Source organism: Pantherophis guttatus, chromosome 3 (assembly GCF_059756535.1).
Source record: "Pantherophis guttatus breed Tessera chromosome 3, ASM5975653v1, whole genome shotgun sequence".
In the NCBI taxonomy this organism is placed as follows: Eukaryota; Metazoa; Chordata; class Lepidosauria; order Squamata; family Colubridae; genus Pantherophis; species Pantherophis guttatus.
In genome coordinates, this window is record NC_142065.1 from 29,415,316 (window position 1) to 29,434,377 (window position 19,062).

The window sequence follows — 19,062 nt, forward strand, 5'->3', positions numbered from 1 at the left end:
TATTAGAGAATCTTAACTTAAAGCATCGGCATCTTCTGAATGAAGCTACAGTAATTAATTTTCTTGCTACTTAAAAGAGGGTTGAGTTTCATTGTTACAGTATTGTAATGTACATTACAAAACCCATAATCAAGAACCTTGAGCTGCTGAACATAAAAGGAAGGAATAAGAAGTTTCTAGGGCTTCATTAAAATGAGCTCTTAGCTTTCTAATTCTGATATAAAAAAAATATTTGACTGGTTTGCATAACTTTACATTTTTAAATAAAAATTGATCCTCCAGAGGCTTTATTAGCCTGCAAGGAAACAATGCTCAGTGTTTTCTTTTATTAACATCAGATATATTTTAACAAAGCAATATATAACATTCTTAAAACTAGAAAACATTTGAAAATAGAGAAACCCCATAATTTAAATAGTGTTTTGAATTTCAAGTCAAATTTATTTTTTGAGAAGACCATAGCAAAAAAATAAACAAAATTAAACGCACCATGAGACTTGTTCGTCCATTTTACTATGCTCAATTTAAAGTCAACAATCCAATCTCTGTTACAGCCTGATTTCAAACATTGATGGAAAGATGTATGTTCAAGAATAATTCCTTTAAAAAGCAATATTCCTTTAACTGCATCTAGTTGCAATCTGATCTGGTTTCTTGCCACATTTCAACAATCTAACAAAGGGTTCTAGTAAATATAAATTGAACTAACTAAATAAATAAATGTCAAACATCACATTAAACTTCTATAACAAAAATAATTGTTAGACATTAATAATTTCATACAGGTTAATTATTAAGGAAGTAACATATTCTTCGTATCTGGTAACTTAAAGCAGAATCATTAAGGAAAAAATTAGTTGCTTAGGATGGGAATAGCAGGAGGCCAAATATCTTGAATTACCAATAAACATTTCTTAAAGACATTTCCCTTGTTTCTCCCCCCCCACCTTTCAATGAAATATCAAGATCCCTCAGATATACAGATTATAGCTATAATTATATTTCCAAAAAGAAAATAAATTAAATAAAAATAGGTCTTCAAATGCTCTCACAAACAAGCACACCCACTGAGAAGTTCTTGTACAATTTTTGGCATTATTCTTAATACATTAAGTAATAAAATCATAATCGAAGCCAAGCTGTACAATTTAGATCAGAAATGCATGAATTATGTGTGTGATATCTTAACTGTATTCACAATAGCAGAAACAAATAACAATTAGGTTTGGTCCCAGACCATAAAGCAATACCAATAGAAATGACTGGATTTTTACAAAAAAAAGTTTAATAATGAATAAACATTGCACCGTAATATACTGCCATCATGTTCAACTTGCCAGTACATTTTCTGCTGAGCTTTAGCCAAATTTATTTATTTGTTTGTTTGTTTAAACATTTATGTTCTTTTGCTTTCCTTAAATGTAGCATCTGATTATATGGTCTCGAGAAAAGCGCTAGTATCATTTAAAAGATTATCATCCTGCAACTCAAAATATATTTTTTTCTATTGATGATAGTCTAGCAGAAAATAAACAGTACATTGAAGGGTTACTTCAAATAAAATGGCCTTCATGCAGCGATCTTGAAAAAAAAAGTTTTCTGAGAAAGACCATAAAATGTATATTTTAACTAATACAGATCAGAATATGGGGGGGGGAGGGTATTTCCTCCTCCAAAACAAAGCTAATCATTTCTATGTCAAATACCAAAATATATCTTCCAAGTGAGATGCAATAATATAATTGCTTGTAACTATGGTATATTTAATAGTACTTAATGAACACTTTCACAATGCTAAATTATATCATTTTCTATTGGTTCAGAAAGGTAATCGTTTTACTTTCTGTGTTATGAAAATATACTTTGGAGCAGCAGTAAAATAGGTTAATCACACTCAGTACCTCAGAAATTATTCTTTTTGCAGTTCCTAATTCAGCTACATAGCATATTTTATTTCTAAAAGAGAAAACCAATCAGTATAGTTAAGTACACAAACGCTTTCATTTACATTTCTATATATCTAAACTCCCGCTTTATGAGTGGTGTATCTCCTCTCTTTACTATATAAATCTCCTTTGATTTAGATTCATTTCTGATTAATGTGAACAAATTTATATATATATGTAAGTATGTATTACTGTGCTTTTAACAAATACAGGCAAGAGAGCTAGCAACCAAATTTCTCCAAATAAAATCCTCTATAATTCTAGTGAAAAAGATAATAATTAAATATTCAAATTCTGTCACAACAGCCTGTCAAAGCTTCCAGAGATCTAACATCTTGGCTTTAAAAGGGGGTGGGCATCCTTTGATGAACCAAACAGTTGGTATTTCAACATTTACAGGATACCTAGGAATCTTGGTCATAACTGACCAGTTTTTAAGGTTTGGAAGCTCTCCTTTTAATATTAATAGACCATCTGCTACTGAGATCTAATATTCACCTTAAGAAATGTTTGCTGATTATACTAAAAAGCTGAGTATTCCAAAGGGTCATTTGTCTTCTATTTCTCACTAGTCTTAGTTTAGATGTACTATTTTCATAATTATTGGATTTCAGAGTATTGTATTCCTCCTTCCCCCCCCCTCTCTCATGAGCTAAAGGCATGTGATATAGTCCTGTTGCTAAATAGGTATAGTCATCCAAATTGCTGGTGTAGACAACTCTCTGAGAATAATACATTGTCTGCTCTGTATTCTTAAGTCTGGTATTTAGTGCAGTAAATTAGAAAACTGAGTAAGAAACTTACTCAGTTTGGAGTGGTTGAGAAATACTTAAAACTGGTACCTCAACAGCACAACATCATATTCTTCATAGGATAGTGAGAAATATTACATCAGAATTAATCTTTTTCTTTTGATTGGCCATAACTTAAGAAAAGATGGATGGGAGGAAGGACAGACAGACAGGCAGACAAATGGATGGATAGACAGACACAGACAGACAGATAGTGACGGCTTTTTGACAATGCCTTTCTCAAGTTATTTTCCAAAATGTCTAGTTACGAAAATAAAATTTGTCAAAGCAATATTAAATATGATAAAACCTGATTTCTAAAAAAAAAAAAATGATATATTTGTAAATGTTCCAGGTACAGTTTTGGGGCACTCTAGTATTTACTTTTCGTTTTACAAAAGTAGAATCTGTCCCTTCAAAAGTCTTTTATAATTTTAAGTACATAGAATGGGGAGGGAGAAAAAAAGAACCCACACCCCTCCAAGTTCCTTGCATTGGGCTAAATCATATTAAAATATAAGAAGTACTGGACATGATTCAGGTTTTTATTATAGCCATACAGTTGATTTTATTCTATGCTAACTGATTTTCAGTAGTGAACCAATTAAATCTCTCTCTCTCTCTCTCTCTCTCTCTCTCTCTCTCTCTCTCTCTCTCTCTCTCTCTCTCTCTCTCTCCCCCCCCCTCCCTCTCTCCCTCCCTCCCTCCCTCCCTTCCTTTCATCCATGCTTTCAATGTTTCTTCTACAAGTAAAGGCAGCTATTTCAAAGCCCCAGAGTGCCATCTTCTGGCTGTTTTTACTTAGTGAAAAAATATTTAAATAATTTAGCTATTTAATTATCAGATGAGCCAAGGAGTCAATAAATATATATTCATATGGCAATATGAAATCTGAAACAGGCAACGGACACTGATATTTGCTGCATTCTCTTGAAACATAACACACACGAGAGGGAGGGAGGGAGAGGGGAGGTGTTTATTTCTGATTTTTTTTTCTGACTAAGTATAATATTGTGTTCTGATTCCAATCCACACTTCAATATTAGTAAAACACTGAGTTGCCAGTGAGTGACGAGGAAAAGGTCCCAGAGTTGCAGAAGACAGTAAAATACAAATATCAAGTGCACATGCAGCTACTGTTGAAAAAAATGCATATTAGTTATGGAGCTGAAAATAAAATTACAAATCCACTTGAAATACTTCGTACTATCCTGGATACCAAGGGGCAACCAAAATTATCAAAGGATTACAACAATTCACACAGGTATAATCTCTGATACTCTATAGCTTAGAAAAAGGTCAAGCAAGGCAGAAGATGGTAGAAAAAGTATCCAGTATGCTGTATTTAACAAGGGAATTGATATAAGGAGGATGTTTTTCTATTTTTCATAATACTAGAATTCAGCATCCTCCAGTGCAGCTAAGTGGTGAGAAATTCCATGCAGACAATTGGAGAAATTTCATCACATCACTTAAAAGGGAAAATACAGAATTCAGTTTCACATGCTGTGCAATGTGTAATGCTGTGCAAAAGGGTTTTTTTTACAAAGGAATTGGAGAAATCCACAGAAGTTAAAATTATATTTACAGTATCTCTTTTATGAGACATAGTGGGGAATCTCCATATCGCAGTGACTGGAGAACAGAAATATATATGAGAGGAAGGGAGGGAAAGAGTTAGTTATATCTATTTGAGAACAAGAGAAGGAGAAAAGCTCAAACATAAAATATACGGGATCACTTGTCTGAAACCCCAAAATTCTTCCTTTCCATATAAACATATAGAAAAAAATTATAGATTAAATGAATTATTAATCCTCCTTGCTCTTTTTTCCCTACCACATAGTCAATAATCCTCTTAATAGTTGGATTTCAAATATAAGACATGTGAATCAAATGAAACAGAAAAATGAGGCATAAAATGATGTACCATTTACAGGTATCAACAATTTTGCTTCAGTTCTGCCTAGGAAACAGGAAAGTAGAAACTCCATTCTTTCCTCACAATATTCAGTTCTGCCATTAGCTTTGATAAGATCTTACAACCTATAAATTTAAGACAGGATAATTCTTACTAACCATATTTTTTTTTCACTTGAGCACAGCAACAAGTTATGGTTAATCTCAAATTAAGCTGTACAAATTCATCCTTACAGCCAGAGCAGGAGGAGGAGGAAGGACCTCACTCAAATACAAGCAAACAGTTCTGCTTTGCATATAAACAGGGCCACCACAAATGTTATGAAAACTACATACCCTTCTTTTTAAGTCACAACGTCTGCATTATAACCAGAAAGAAAGACTGGGATTATTGATTATTTCAATCATTGCAGAGAAGAATTCTGAAGATTTGTTCCACCTTACAAATATTATTATTTATTATTTATTTATTTGTCAAGTACGTATTAGATAATATATATAAGTATCAGCATGAATTGAATACATAAAATGAATACAATTAAATTAAAGGGAACATTAGGACAGGGACGGTAGGCACGCTGGTCCTCTTATGCACGTCCTTCACAGACCTCTTAGGAATGGGGTGAGGACATTTGCCAAAAATTTTCTTCTCTGTGGCCATTAAAAAGGTAGCTGCAGTCTTCATTACTGCAAATGATCCTGCAAGCTATTTTAAATCTTCCTTCTCTGGACTGGAGGGTGGGTGGAAGCAGATTGTAGGACTGAGGTGATAGCCTTTACTGGCAGAATTAACAGGGATCAGATTGCAGAATGAATAAGCATCCTTCTTGTCTGATGGTTGCCCCCAACCTGCAAGCAATCTTTATTCTCACGTTCAGCACACATGCTTACTATCACAATAGTAATAGTTTCCTGTCCTAAGCATTCCCAAAATGAGAGAAAAATCCCATCCGCTATTTTTGTTTGGAAGTTTGGAAAAGATGCTATGGGGAATTCCTTTTAAATTCAAGCTGCTGCCTTGTTATAGTAATTTTTGTTTCGCTGCAAGGGCTCTTGAGGTTCCGATACATCATTCTATCATTCAGTGACACTGAAAACTGTACTTTTCAAAAGAGAAACTCCAAGTCTATTTTCAGGTCAAAAGGGCTGGATGGCAATCAGAATCGTCTAAATCTGAACCGAGATGCTTGCAGCTTGGGTGAAAATATCACCAATTCTGTAACCCTGGACTGTAAATGTACATATGAGTTTCTGAAAATAGTTTTCAAGAGAAAATGAGAGGGAGAGGGAAAGGGACTCTGGAGTTTACTAATGTCTTATTTCCCTGCGATTGCAATTTTTTCTATAATCTGGTTCTGAGGGAGTTAATGCACCTGCCATTCCGGTGCTGACAAACAGTTTTTCAGATGAAAATGGAACATTAAAAAAGAGAGAGAGAGAGACACTCAAAGATTGCACTCTGGAGATTTCCTGAGTCCTGCCAATAACTAGCAGGTACCAAGCACATGAACATTTTTGACTGCTCTATGATTGATGGCGTGTATTTGTGGCTTGCTGCCTAAACCTCTATTTTGCTTTGTGCATCTCACTTTCAACTTACCAACCCTTTTCCTCCTCCCCCTCCCCCTCCCCCTCCCCCTCCCCCTCCCCCTCCTCCTCCTCCTCCTCCTCCTCCTCCCACCTCAGCAGTTTGGAATAAAGACATTTCAGCCATTTGGGATGAGAAGAATGATTAATCTAGTGTTTTCTCTGTTTTGAACTGCTTTGTTCTATTGGGAGTTGGGGGAGTAAGTAATCCATTGGGAGGAGTGAAATGTTGCTGCAAGGAGTAAAGCCTTTTGTTCAAGTCATGATGCCCATGCCAACGTTTTTGTTGGTGGGGAACTTTTTGTCAGAATCAGGAGACATATACAAGTAGTCCTCAACCTACAACAGTTCGTTTAGTGACCGTTTGAAATTGCAATGACATATGACCATTTTTCACATTTATGACCATTGCATTAGCCCCATGATCATGTGATTTGCATTTGTATGTTTGACATACATATGACGGTTCATATTTATGACGGTCGCAATGTCCCAGGGTCAAAAATGTCCCCTTTTGTGACCTTCTGACCAACGATGTCAATGGGGAAGCCAGATTCACTTAACAGTAGTTTAGTTACTAATTTAACAACTGCAATGATTCACTTAACAGATGTGGCAAGAAAGGTCATAAAATGGGGTAAAACTCACTTAACAAATTTCTCACTTAGCAACCTAAATTCTCGACTCAATTGTGGTTATAAGTCGAGGACTACCTGTATAACAAACAGAACCAGGCTAAGGTAATTTGCTGCCTGAGATGAAAGATGCTCCACCCAAGCCCTTCTCATGACCAATGCCTGATGCCAATGCCAGATTGTGACTGCAGTTGAATTTTCCTGAAATATAGATTATTCCATCTCAACTCTCCATACAGGTAGTGTTTCTGCAAGGTTATCTACTAATACTATTTGCATCCCAGGATCCATTAGTTAAGGCAATGACCTCATCCTGGCTAATGACCTCTAACAGCCTTCTCAAAGCCTGGTTGGCAAGAGATCTGGCCCTCAAACACCTGGAGGGCACAGGGAGATTTATGGAGATTTAGCATATTGTGTTAGATTTAAATATTTCCCTGTCTCCAGATTCCATTTCCAATGAGCCACTTAGGACAGCAATCCTACCATAATCAGCTCAAATTCTCCTTGAATAAAAAGTTATTAAAATAACTTATTTTACTCATTAGTCAGATCACTGGACTAATTAGTCACTGGAACTTCTGGTAGATAGAGAAATCTGAAAAAGATTGTAAAGGTATTCAACCAGATATGATAACAGCCATATTTCTGATATTTTATTTTAATTACAGAATTAGGTTGTATGCCCTATTTCATATTTCTCTACAAGCTGAATTTAAAAATCTAAAAAAGCCTGAATTTGCCAGTACCTGGACTAAAAAAAAATGTTTTCAAAAAGGTTTTTTTTTTTCATTTTATCACATGATTCCCTTCTATTTCACTAGTGAAATAGTGTTGTGAAATCTTTAGTTTAAATAACTTACAAGTCATTCTATGTGAAAATTTGCCAGTTTATTAGCAATGTAATTCCTTTCCAGTGTTGGAGAAATATGGTTTGCACTGAAGATACATTCCAAGAATTAGAATTATTAATATATTCCATAGCCATAAAAAAAAAACAAGGCAAAAATACAATATTTCCTTAAACATATTTAAACTGAATAACATTTACAGATATCATGGTCATAATATCTAAGCAAATTTATTTCTTGTTTACTTCCCTTGTTTCTCTGTTTATGTATTATTTGACCGAATTCAGAGTTCTAGAAAATTCTAAACATTGTGTGCCCTTTAGTGACATTTGGTTTGGCTGCCTTAATAAAAGTACTAGCCAATGTTGGTTTGTACTTTATTAAAATATAAAGTGTTTCTAACATGTTGAAATTCACAGTCCAAAGCATATGTTTCCAACTAATTTTGAAAAAAAAACATTAAAGATAATAATGCATTGAAAAGGAGCCTGAAGAACAGAAAACATTTTTACCAAATCTGTTAAAAACATAAAATAGATCTACTAAAACTGTGAATGCAGTCTATTCACTCTAGAACAGAAAGAATTACACATGCAAACCAGGAAAATCTACAGAGCAGTACAAGAGTGTCACCTACAGGGGAAAAAATAAGTCAGAAATATAAGTTTTAAATAGCTCAAATCACTTAAAGTCAAAAGTCAATAGTTGCAAAAGGGTGAAGAGTTCAAGAGATGCTTTATTTTTCTTAACATAATGGCATGGGTTATTTGGTTCTCCGATCGATAAACGTTTGTCAGATTGCTAAACTAGAGGCAAAAGTGGTTTCTGTACACATTACAAAGAAGCAACCCTTCGTATTACCAACTATTTTGGTCTTGCACCAAAATCAGTCATCAGACTGCTGCCCTTTCTTGTAGATATGGTATAAACTGATGCAGTAAATGCTGAGAAAATTGATTTATTGATTTATTTATTATTTATTGGTTCGATTTATATGCCACCCTTCTCTGGAGACTCAGGGAGGCTTACAATGCGTTAAGCAATAGCCTTCATACTTTTGTATATACCTGCTTAGTAGGGCTTTCGGGCCCCCTAAGCGGTGTTCTTTTTTATACAAAGTCAACTTATTGCCCCCACAATCCGGGTCCTCATTTTACCTACCTCGGAAGGCTGAGTCAACCTTGAGCCTGGTGAGATTTGAACTCGCAGTAATTGCAGGCAGCTGGCAGCTAAGTGCTACTTAACAGCACTTTAGTCTGCTGCACCACCAAGGCTCTTTTTAATAATTCCAGTGCTGACTTGAAGAAGATAATAAGATGGGACAAAGTTGCTAAACCATCTTATGAAATACACAATTACAATTCTCAATTTTGCAGGCATGAAGCCACCATCAGAACAACTTCCATCGGCTAATTTTAAAATTGGCTCAACATTCTGCAGAACAGCTTAGTTTCTCTGACTGTGAAGCACTGAGCAAAAGTAAACGTCAACTGTTTCTATGCATGATGAACTCCACCACAAAACCTGTGAGATTAGTCAGATATGTGTCTTTTAATTAACTTGGAAGTAAATGAGTGGGAAGAAGAAAAAGCAGAAAGACATTTAAGGGCTGAATTAGGGAGCTTGGTCTGCTAAAAAAAATGTGCACTCTTTTGAAATGCTAATTCCCATCAAGATTTACAATTTCTTGCTTGTCACATTTTATACCTGAGGGAGGAAGCATGCATAGAAAAATATGTTGTTATTATTTTAAAAAGTGTACTTACACGAAAGGCATTGTGGCTGGAGATGCCCTTTCTATGAAACAGTACTTTCTATGGTTGTACAAGTCAAAGAAAGAAAAAGAAATGGTGTAAAATTATAGAACTCAAGCAAAGAGAAGACTCAACACTCAGCTAGACTGCTGCATCAGTATCTAAATTGGGAGACGCTAGTTTTCCCCTTTAGTTCTACGACAAGAAGCCTTGACAATATTGTTTGTCTTCAGCATCTCTGCTTCCTCCATATAGGTATATATGCATAACTATGCCTTTTACCCTAACGTGATATTATAGGTTTGCTAGGATGAGAACTAGGAAGGAAGGAAGGAAGGAAGGAAGGAAGGAAGGAAGGAAGGAAGGAAGGAAGGAAGGAATATGGTTCCAAAGAATGAAACACTTTGTTATTAATAAAATTCTGTGCATTCCTATCTGCATCCAACTGCTTTATTTGGGTGCTTGTTATACCACTATAAGTGCACCTACCATTATTGGTACCACTACTGTACTACTTTATTTTTCCACATTCATTCAATCTCCATTTGAAGGTCTTTATATTTCTTTATTTTTTCTAGTTCTTATTGACTCTTCTAACACCACCCACTGCAACATCAATTATCTATATTTGTTTCTTTGTAGCTACAGTTGTGTTCAGCTTATTATGGGCTAAATGTTTATCAGTTTGCATTTGAAAGTCCTATAGGATCTTAACCTCTTTGATCTCAACCACGTTTTTAAATAGAGTGATTTATTCTACTTTAAAATTTTTGATGCCACCCTTCCAAATCCGGGTTTCAAATCAAACTCATAAACATGAGTTTATTAAATTCCTTTCTTGCTTTCTAAATTCCAGTGGATATGTAGAATATTAGAATATTCTTTATTGGCCAAGTGTGATTGGATGCACAAGGAATTTGTCTCCGGTATCAGTGTACATACAAACAACAGTGTACATATAATCATAAAATACCAATAATAGAAGGTAATAGGAAAGATGAGAAGGGAGTAATACAGCCTAATTAGAGGGTAAATATCCTCAGACATAAGACTGCACTGTGGGAAATAGGTGTTCAGCAGAGTGATAGCATGAGGGGGGGAAAACTGTATCTGTCTAGTTGTTTATCAAACTCATAAACATGAGTTTAAATTCCTTTCTTGCTTCCTTAAATACCAGTGGATATGTATGCTAGTTAAATCATTTTTTTATATATATAATGAAGGATAGCTATGCTAATAATTTCCCTTTTTAGAAGTCAAGTTTTGTTGTAACATTGTACACAAATCTGTCATATGCTATACTTCTGGAGAAAAAAACTCCCAATTCTTGTGTGGAGATTTTACAGTACAGCGTAATTTTCAGAGGAGAGAGAATGCATGGCAACAATGTGGAAAAACTTTGATAATTGGGGCATAGAATATGTGTGTGGTTTTTTTTCTGGATTAAGAAATATCCTGCCTTTCCTTTTGTCCAGCCAGCATCATAGTTTGCAAAAACAATCGTGCTTATTAGGCAGCCATGATTAAGGATGCATCAGAGCATTCAACAACATCCGTTGTCCATTGCTAGGATTATATTGTTGGCCACAACAGAGACAGGCAGGATTAAGGAGGCAGAGCGATTCACAGCTTTAAAGCATAGCAGACACATCCTAACATAGATTTTAAAGGTGTCCTTTACACCTTTGGAATCACCATGTTAAAATGTAATAAGAAATAGAAATGACAAAATCATTCTTTTAGAGTACACACAGGAAAACAAAAACCCCTGTCTTTTATCTTTTAATAATGTTAGTGATATAAATGTCAATGAAATTAAAGCTTGAGGCAGTAGAGTGATTTAAGGGAGTTGAGTAATTAAAAAAAGGAAAGAGAAGCACGTTTCACTGGCTGTTAATTTGTGGCTCTCCCTTTTCCTCCAAAAATGCACCACCACAATAATCCTAATAGCTGCAATCACAGCATTTACTGCACATTATGGCATCTAAGAATGTGCTGACTGGGACAGCCGACAACCATTTTGCAATGTAATTCACACCATAACATCAACTCTCAGCTTCTTGCCTTGAAAAACGATGCAATACTTTTTGGGAAACCTAAAACTGACTTACTGATATTCAGCAACGAAGGCTTATGCGCACAAAGAGAAAGAGAAAATGTACACAAACACTACTAGTTTCTGGCAAATTAATTCTAAGATCCAAGCAAATGTGTTTATTTTCTCTCTCTCACTAGCAGCTCTAAGTTTGGAAAACATGTTTATTTTATTCCTAGAATTCTACGGCTGATGTTGATCTCAATAAACTGCTGCATCAAACTTTCTCTAGTCTGGTATTTTTAATCCCTTTTTAATTTCAACCATAGGAAAATGTATGCAAGTAGCCATTTAAGAGTAGTTTTAAACAAATCCACTTTTCCTCCATCGTCCATGGAAAATTTTCTTTTTCTTCCTCATTTTCATTCCCTTTGTTTAGAATAGGAATCTCAAAATAAAATAACTCCCATCTCCTTCAATTCGGCTGTAGGATTGAATTGTGCAAATCGGGGCAAAGTTACCCATTTTTCAGACTGAGAAGTGCAGGCAGCACAGGGAACATTAAGGGATGGAGGGGTCTTGATTTATCAGGAAAGGGGGGGAAAATCAGAAACCAGAGAACACATTTCTGCATATTACTATTAATCCAGCAGTGTTGATATATTCCAATGCTGTTTCTCTTTCGTGAAATAATTAACATATGTTGTAGTTAAAGGAAGAGTGAATGATTCTATTACTCCGTTGATCACAAATTAATTTTCAGCAGACAACATAAGACACTTATTGGACATAAATTTATTTAACAAAATTTGTGATCATAAGATCCTCAGTGGCTCACAAGATAAATGGTAAAAATATAATAATTATATATAAATATAATAAGAAGAGATTTAAAAAGAGAACAAAATCTAAACAATCATCTAGCATACTAATATTGGCTATGACCTACAATACACTGAGACCTGGATGGAGGTAGAGCTCTAGTCTAATTCTTTTGGAATTAGGACAAGTACTGGATTTTTCAGTACTTGTCCAAGAACTATTTTAATATTTTGAAATCAGCCAAGTTTGGCAAGATACTTCTTAACTGCATGATCTCAATTAGTTTAACCTTCTTGCTCACGTTTTGTAAATTTTTGCCACTCCCTGCAAGAGAGTTCTCTGTTGAATTTATTCAGTTTTCTTCAGGAAGAAGTGTAGGAAGTGGACAATCACACACAGTCAAATATACACAAATAATTGTGAACTGGGAAATTGTGAGATTGGAGGCAGAATCAGTCATCAGCCCATGCACAAAATGGCCAATAAATCAGAATTGTCCATCAAAAATCAAAAAACCATAAATCAGTAGATTTATCAGCCTTGGATAACTAAACTATAGATAACAAGATCCACTTCTACATTGTTTACAATGCAAAGGGCTTCTACCTAGCTCTTAAACCACTATCCCTGAATTTGGTTGGATGCAAGTAAGTATAATTTAAGTATATTTTAACTTTTCTTAAAATAATTGAAAAAGAAGTCAGGGTGATACAAGTAAATAGCACACTTCAGTCTACTTATTATGACCTTTGGACTAATCAGACTGAAGGGGCACCAATCACAACCACAAAGTCAACACAAATGTAAAGTTTGGTGTGCAGATTCAATCAAAACAGTGAATGTGTAGATTAAGCAGAGGAAAGAAACCACTGTAGGACAGTATTAATTTTCGATGTGTTTAGCAAAAAGTGAATTGCCAAGGACAAACGAGAAGCACTATAGACAGTAACCTTAACATGGTGCAATTTTCTGAATTTCTTAATGAGTTAGGATGATGATAGCACTTTCACACTTCTTTTTCTTGCCAGCACTCTGCGGTCAATTCAACAGTTCCCTTGTGGGTCTTAAAATCAAAGTGGACACTTGCAATCAGACAGCCATTCTCAGATACAGACAACTGTCTGAGAATTCTTTTTTTTTTTTTTGTCTAATTAATATAAGATCGTTATTTACTATAGGACTGTTAATCTCTTTTATTTAAAAATAAAGAAGATGCATGGACATCAACGGTAGTATAACTTTTCGTCTCTGGAAGATCCAGAAGAAACTTCGCTAATTCTCTCCCCCTCCCTTTCTCCCTCAAATAATAAAAACACACACTGAGAGGCACAAGGATCATTTTAACCTAAGTGTCTGGGAAATGTGTAAGGAAAATACAAGGCAAAAAAGTAAATCTGAAGAGTTGTGTTGCATGATTTTCATAAATATCTGCCTTATTTTTGGTTCTAAAACAAACAGAAGTCTACAGTGTGTCACAAAGATTTCTCTTCCTTTGGCAAGAAACCCTGCAGAGGGGCATGACACTTTCTCTTTGAAGAGGAGATGCTGGGGACTGAACTGAGACCTTTTGTATGAAAAACATGCTTTTATTACTCAGAGTCTGGCAAGAGAATCTGGAAACAGACTGCTTCTTCCATAAAACATATTTTGTTTAAAAGTTCTATTCCAAATAACACACGCACGCACACATGCACGCACGCACACATACAAATTATGAGCAGTAGTTTACAACTAGGGATAGTAATTATGGAACAGCTATCCCTGAAATGTTGATCTGGCATCGTTCCTGTTGTTTTAACTTCAGGTGAAGAGCATATTTTTCGGTGAAGCCTTATAAACATCTCGTGTAGTATGGGGCCTTTCACTTTTAAGCATAACAGTTTAATTGTTTGTTTGCAATTAGTTTGCTATTATTGAATTTTCTGTTACTTTTGATGGGAAGGTTTCATGCTTTATTTCATATGCCACTTGTTTTATATTGTCAGCAAATAGATAACAAAATTTATAGCAGTCAACAAAGGGATACATCCCGCCAGATGCATCACACACTGGCCACACCCACACCCAGTTTAACGAAGGATATGTCACGTGGTGCTGCTGTGATGATGCGACTTTGACACCACTGTCCTAGATGATAATTCTGGAGATTGGGGGATGATAATTAAATAACAACCACAAACATCACTACCTTGCATTGTACCTAGAAATGAACCAGCCATTAGTGATGTCACTATAAAACAGGAGTGATACACATCCAAATGAGGCTTAAAACTCTTGTACCAATGTTTCTCAACCTTAACAATTTGAAGAAGTGTGGATTTTAAGTTGCCAAACTGGCTGGGGAATTCTGGGAGTTGCCTTACACCAAGGATTGTTCACCAATCTTTGAAGGGGATGCATTGCCCAGCTTTTGTCAGAACTTGAAGTGATGAAGCAGGTCTCCTGAAAGGGTCATCATGACTGCTGCCAAGAGTTTATTCAGTTGTCTCTGCATGTGTGTAACTCCTGAGGAGAAATATTTTGTTAAGCCAACACACTTTGCAAAGTAGCCCTTTCAAATATTTTTTGAATGACTCTCCCATTCAGTATACTTACCACACTGCCTCTCTTCCTAGGCAAGTTTCAGAGATAGCTATTGATAAAAAGCTTACAGTTTTAGACAAATGGCCTTAAACTGTCTTATATTAATGTTACTTTCACTAAAATAGAAGCTTTATACAAAATGATATCTACATAAAACTTACTGGGTTTCAATTCAAAGTCTACTTTGTTTCTCTTGGTTGCAAGGCTAGTAAAGGCATCTATATGGTTCAGAGCACAAGAAAAGACAGAGTTTTCTACTTCCACACCACTGATTCAAGTCTAAAGCTTTACTGAATTAGGCTATTTGAAACAGGCGGCTGTCTCTCCATTTACTACTAATAATCCTCCAGTGCCAGCAGATGGAATTCATGAGCAGGGGAAAAAAAAGAACCTGTCAGACTTTCACACAATTGGATGTCTCTGTGTGTGCTTCAGTCTCTAGCCTATTACTAATTACCTCATGAGTGGTGCCATTTCATTTATTTCCATTTCTGTGGGCCAGGGCAATAGATATAAGACCTCTATGAGCTCCTAAAGGAAAATTCTCATCTTCTGGAAGCTCACACATAAGGCCATATTCACCTGTTACATCTGGAACAAATATAATACTGTTTAAGTGGGCATAATGCCCAGGATTTATAAAAGAATAAAAGAGTCAAAAGTGCTCAAATAACTCAACATCAAAAATGATATATGCAATTAGCAAAGAGATATAACGTATATAGCTCTATAGTTATATAGATGCATTTTATTCATGGGAGTTACACTCCAGCAGACAATTATGGGTAAGGAAACTATAGTTAATTCAGCCTATGAAACCTGGAGGGTTAGGTTCTGGGATTTGGAAAACCACCAGAAAACCATCAAAAATATAAGGAAAAAGCAGAAATAAGGATACTTTACAAAAAAAAATAAGGTATACAGAATTAAATGAATGAAGGAGTAGAACTGCCATCCTCTTCTTCAAAACTCTGGAAATTATCACTGTTTCTGATGATTCTGCAGTTAGAGCGGGTATAGCTACATCTTCAAATTAGACGGTGATCATTCTTTGCAGAAACTAAAAGGCAATAAAATGTCAAAATAGCTTTTAACTACCTTTTGAACTTGATGCTATAGTCCATCAGAGTGTCAAGTTCAAACACATTGTCCACCAAGATACTTCTTAACTGCATGATCTCAATTAGTTTAACCTTCTTGCTCACGTTTTGTAAATTTTTGCCACTCCCTGCAAGAGAGTTCTCTGTTGAATTTATTCAGTTTTCTTCAGGAAGAAGTGTAGGAAGTGGACAATCACACACAGTCAAAATATACACAAATAATTGTGAACTGGGAAATTGTGAGATTGGAGGCAGAATCAGTCATCAGCCCATGCACAAAATGGCCAATAAATCAGAATTGTCCATCAAAAATCAAAAAACCATAAATCAGTAGATTTATCAGCCTTGGATAACTAAACTATAGATAACAAGATCCACTTCTACATTGTTTACAATGCAAATAATTATCTACAAATTTCTTGCAGGTTCTACCAATATGAAGATGTCCCGGCCTAAAAAGACTACGCCTGAGTGGTGTAGGAGGCTAATGCCTCCTAAGGCAGCATTTAACATCCAGCTGTCTGCAATTACTGCGAGTTCAATTCTCACCAGGCTCAAGGTCGACTCAGCCTTCCATCCTTTCTAAGATGGGTAAATTGAGGACCCAGTTTGTGGGGGCAATAAGCTGACTTTGTATAAATATACAAAAGTATGAAGGCTATTGCTTAACTCATTGTAAGCCGCCCTGAGTCTCCGGAGAAGGGCGGCATATAAATCAAATTAAAAAAAAAAAAACTGGCCTTGCATATTCAAATTTTTCAGCTCCAAGAGCTATATACATTTCATGATCAAGACTAATTATGCCTATTCTCATGCATTGATTCATACACATACACACTACATATCAGTGGTGAAATCCTCCACGGATTGCCACCAGTTCACTGCCTGCGCATGCATGTGCAGTGCACACAAAACGTGCGCTTCACGTGGGAAAAGGAGGCTTGGGAAGGTAAGTAGAACAGCGAGGAGGGGAGCAGCTGTGCCATGCAATTTAGCTTCACTAGAAAGCAGGATTTCCTACTTTCTAGCAAATATAAACCATGTGGCACAGCTGATCGTCGGAAATACCGATTCACCTGAACTGGTAGCTTTTTTTTACTAACAGTTCATCCAAACCGGTAGTTTTTAATCACTACCGGTTCACCTGAACCGGTGTAAACCGGTAGCATTTCATTACATATTACCTGCTACATATTACCTGCTACTAAGTTAAGAAGGTTCTCCAGAAATGAAATAAAAATGTGGTATTTTGGATTTTATGCAATATTCTTCTTTCATTAGTCAAATGTTAGAACGTAATCTAGTGAAGCAAAATGGAATGATGAATTCTTCACAGATATAGAAATAAACTATGACTGCAAAATGCAACAATTGGGTAACTTCCATAAATGGGCTACTAATCATGAACCTTTTTACAAAAGAGAAATAGAAAGGCAGTTTAAATATGTTCATATTGTTTTTCAAGCGTTACACTGAGCTGAACATGATTCCTAATAATTCTGGGTGCAAAGAAAGGTAGAAATTATGCTCAGGCACATATATCTTTGTAGGCAAGCTTTTCACCATAACTATCCTCAGTTGTGGAAAACTATAGAAGTTTTCAACAAAGGCTCACCCAATGGTACAGAGTTCATACATGTGGTGCAAAGACCTAGAATAATATAAATTGTGCTATCCACTATCAGGAACTATAACATCAGTTAAATTAAATGGTCTACAAACGAAATTGGGCAAGATTGTGGAAGGTATGCATTCCAGAACTGTATTTGCCAATATGTTATAGTATCACTACAAGAGAAGCAAAATTGTACTCTGTTTATAGATATCGCAAAGCATCTGATAGACCAGGATGCTGAACTGCGTACTTTGGAGCTCTATAATTTTTGAAAGATAATGGCATCAGTGCATTTACGCTGTACTGTACAGTATATTTATACTAGTTAAGCAAAAACTGCTCACCCACTACAGAGAAAGCAACAATTCTTCCTCTTTTTGATCAGTTGTACATGATGCCACCATATGGCGTTCCATAATCAATTACAAAGTTGTACTTCAAACTCAGTGCTGCATTTATAATATTACTGTAAGCAGCATAAACACCAACATGGGGAGGGGAAAATGTGTCCTTTTTATAGGGTTCCTGCTGATAGTCCAGCTGTTAACCAATCCATGTTCTCTCTCATGTATTTTATATTTAAAAAATAAAACCCTGCACATTTTTTCTGCTTTTTTTCTTTTTAAGTCTTGCGGCTGAAAGGTACATTTTGTCCTGCCCCACTAGGTCTGTATAACTATGTTAAAATGTTTTTATTAGATGAATTGCATCATTAAATTGCATTATAAAAACTAAAAATGCATCATTAATTTTCAAAAACAATAGTAAATACATCTCATTTCTGATACATGATTTTGCATTTAATTTTTGCCCTCGGCCATACGTTTTTTCCAACAGACTCACTGTCTCCCATTATGCAGACTATACAAATAGAGCTAAATTGCCAAAGAGGTTTTTTTTGCCTTGTTGCTGTTGCCAAATGTCTGTAATGTGAAAATAAATGAATTTCTAATCGGCTGTTGCAAAAAGAAAAATTACTTTTTGATCTCGGTTCAGCCAAGCAAGAATCTACCTACCTAGTATAATAGGATGGCAGGGCAATGTATAGGATGAAGAAAGACAAGGCTAGACAGAGATAGACAAGCCAGCAAATTAGGTTAGCACATTTCAGTTCTATGTGAGTGGCATTTCTTAATTAAATATACACAAGTTCCACTGAACTATACAGTCTCGTTGCTGGAGGGGCTTCCTATTTAATGTAGCATTGGTTCTAAATAGCCATAGATCACTTATGTTTACAACAAAAAGAATGAAATGAAAGAGCACTCTGCCTTTTTTTTTTTCAGGAAACAAGGCTGATAAATCAAAGAGAATAGTGAGGACACGTACGTGCAAAATCTGAAACATTTAAATGTGGCAAAACAATGCATGTGTTAGCAATCTATTGATGTAAATAGTTTAAGCACTTCTTTAAGACATTATA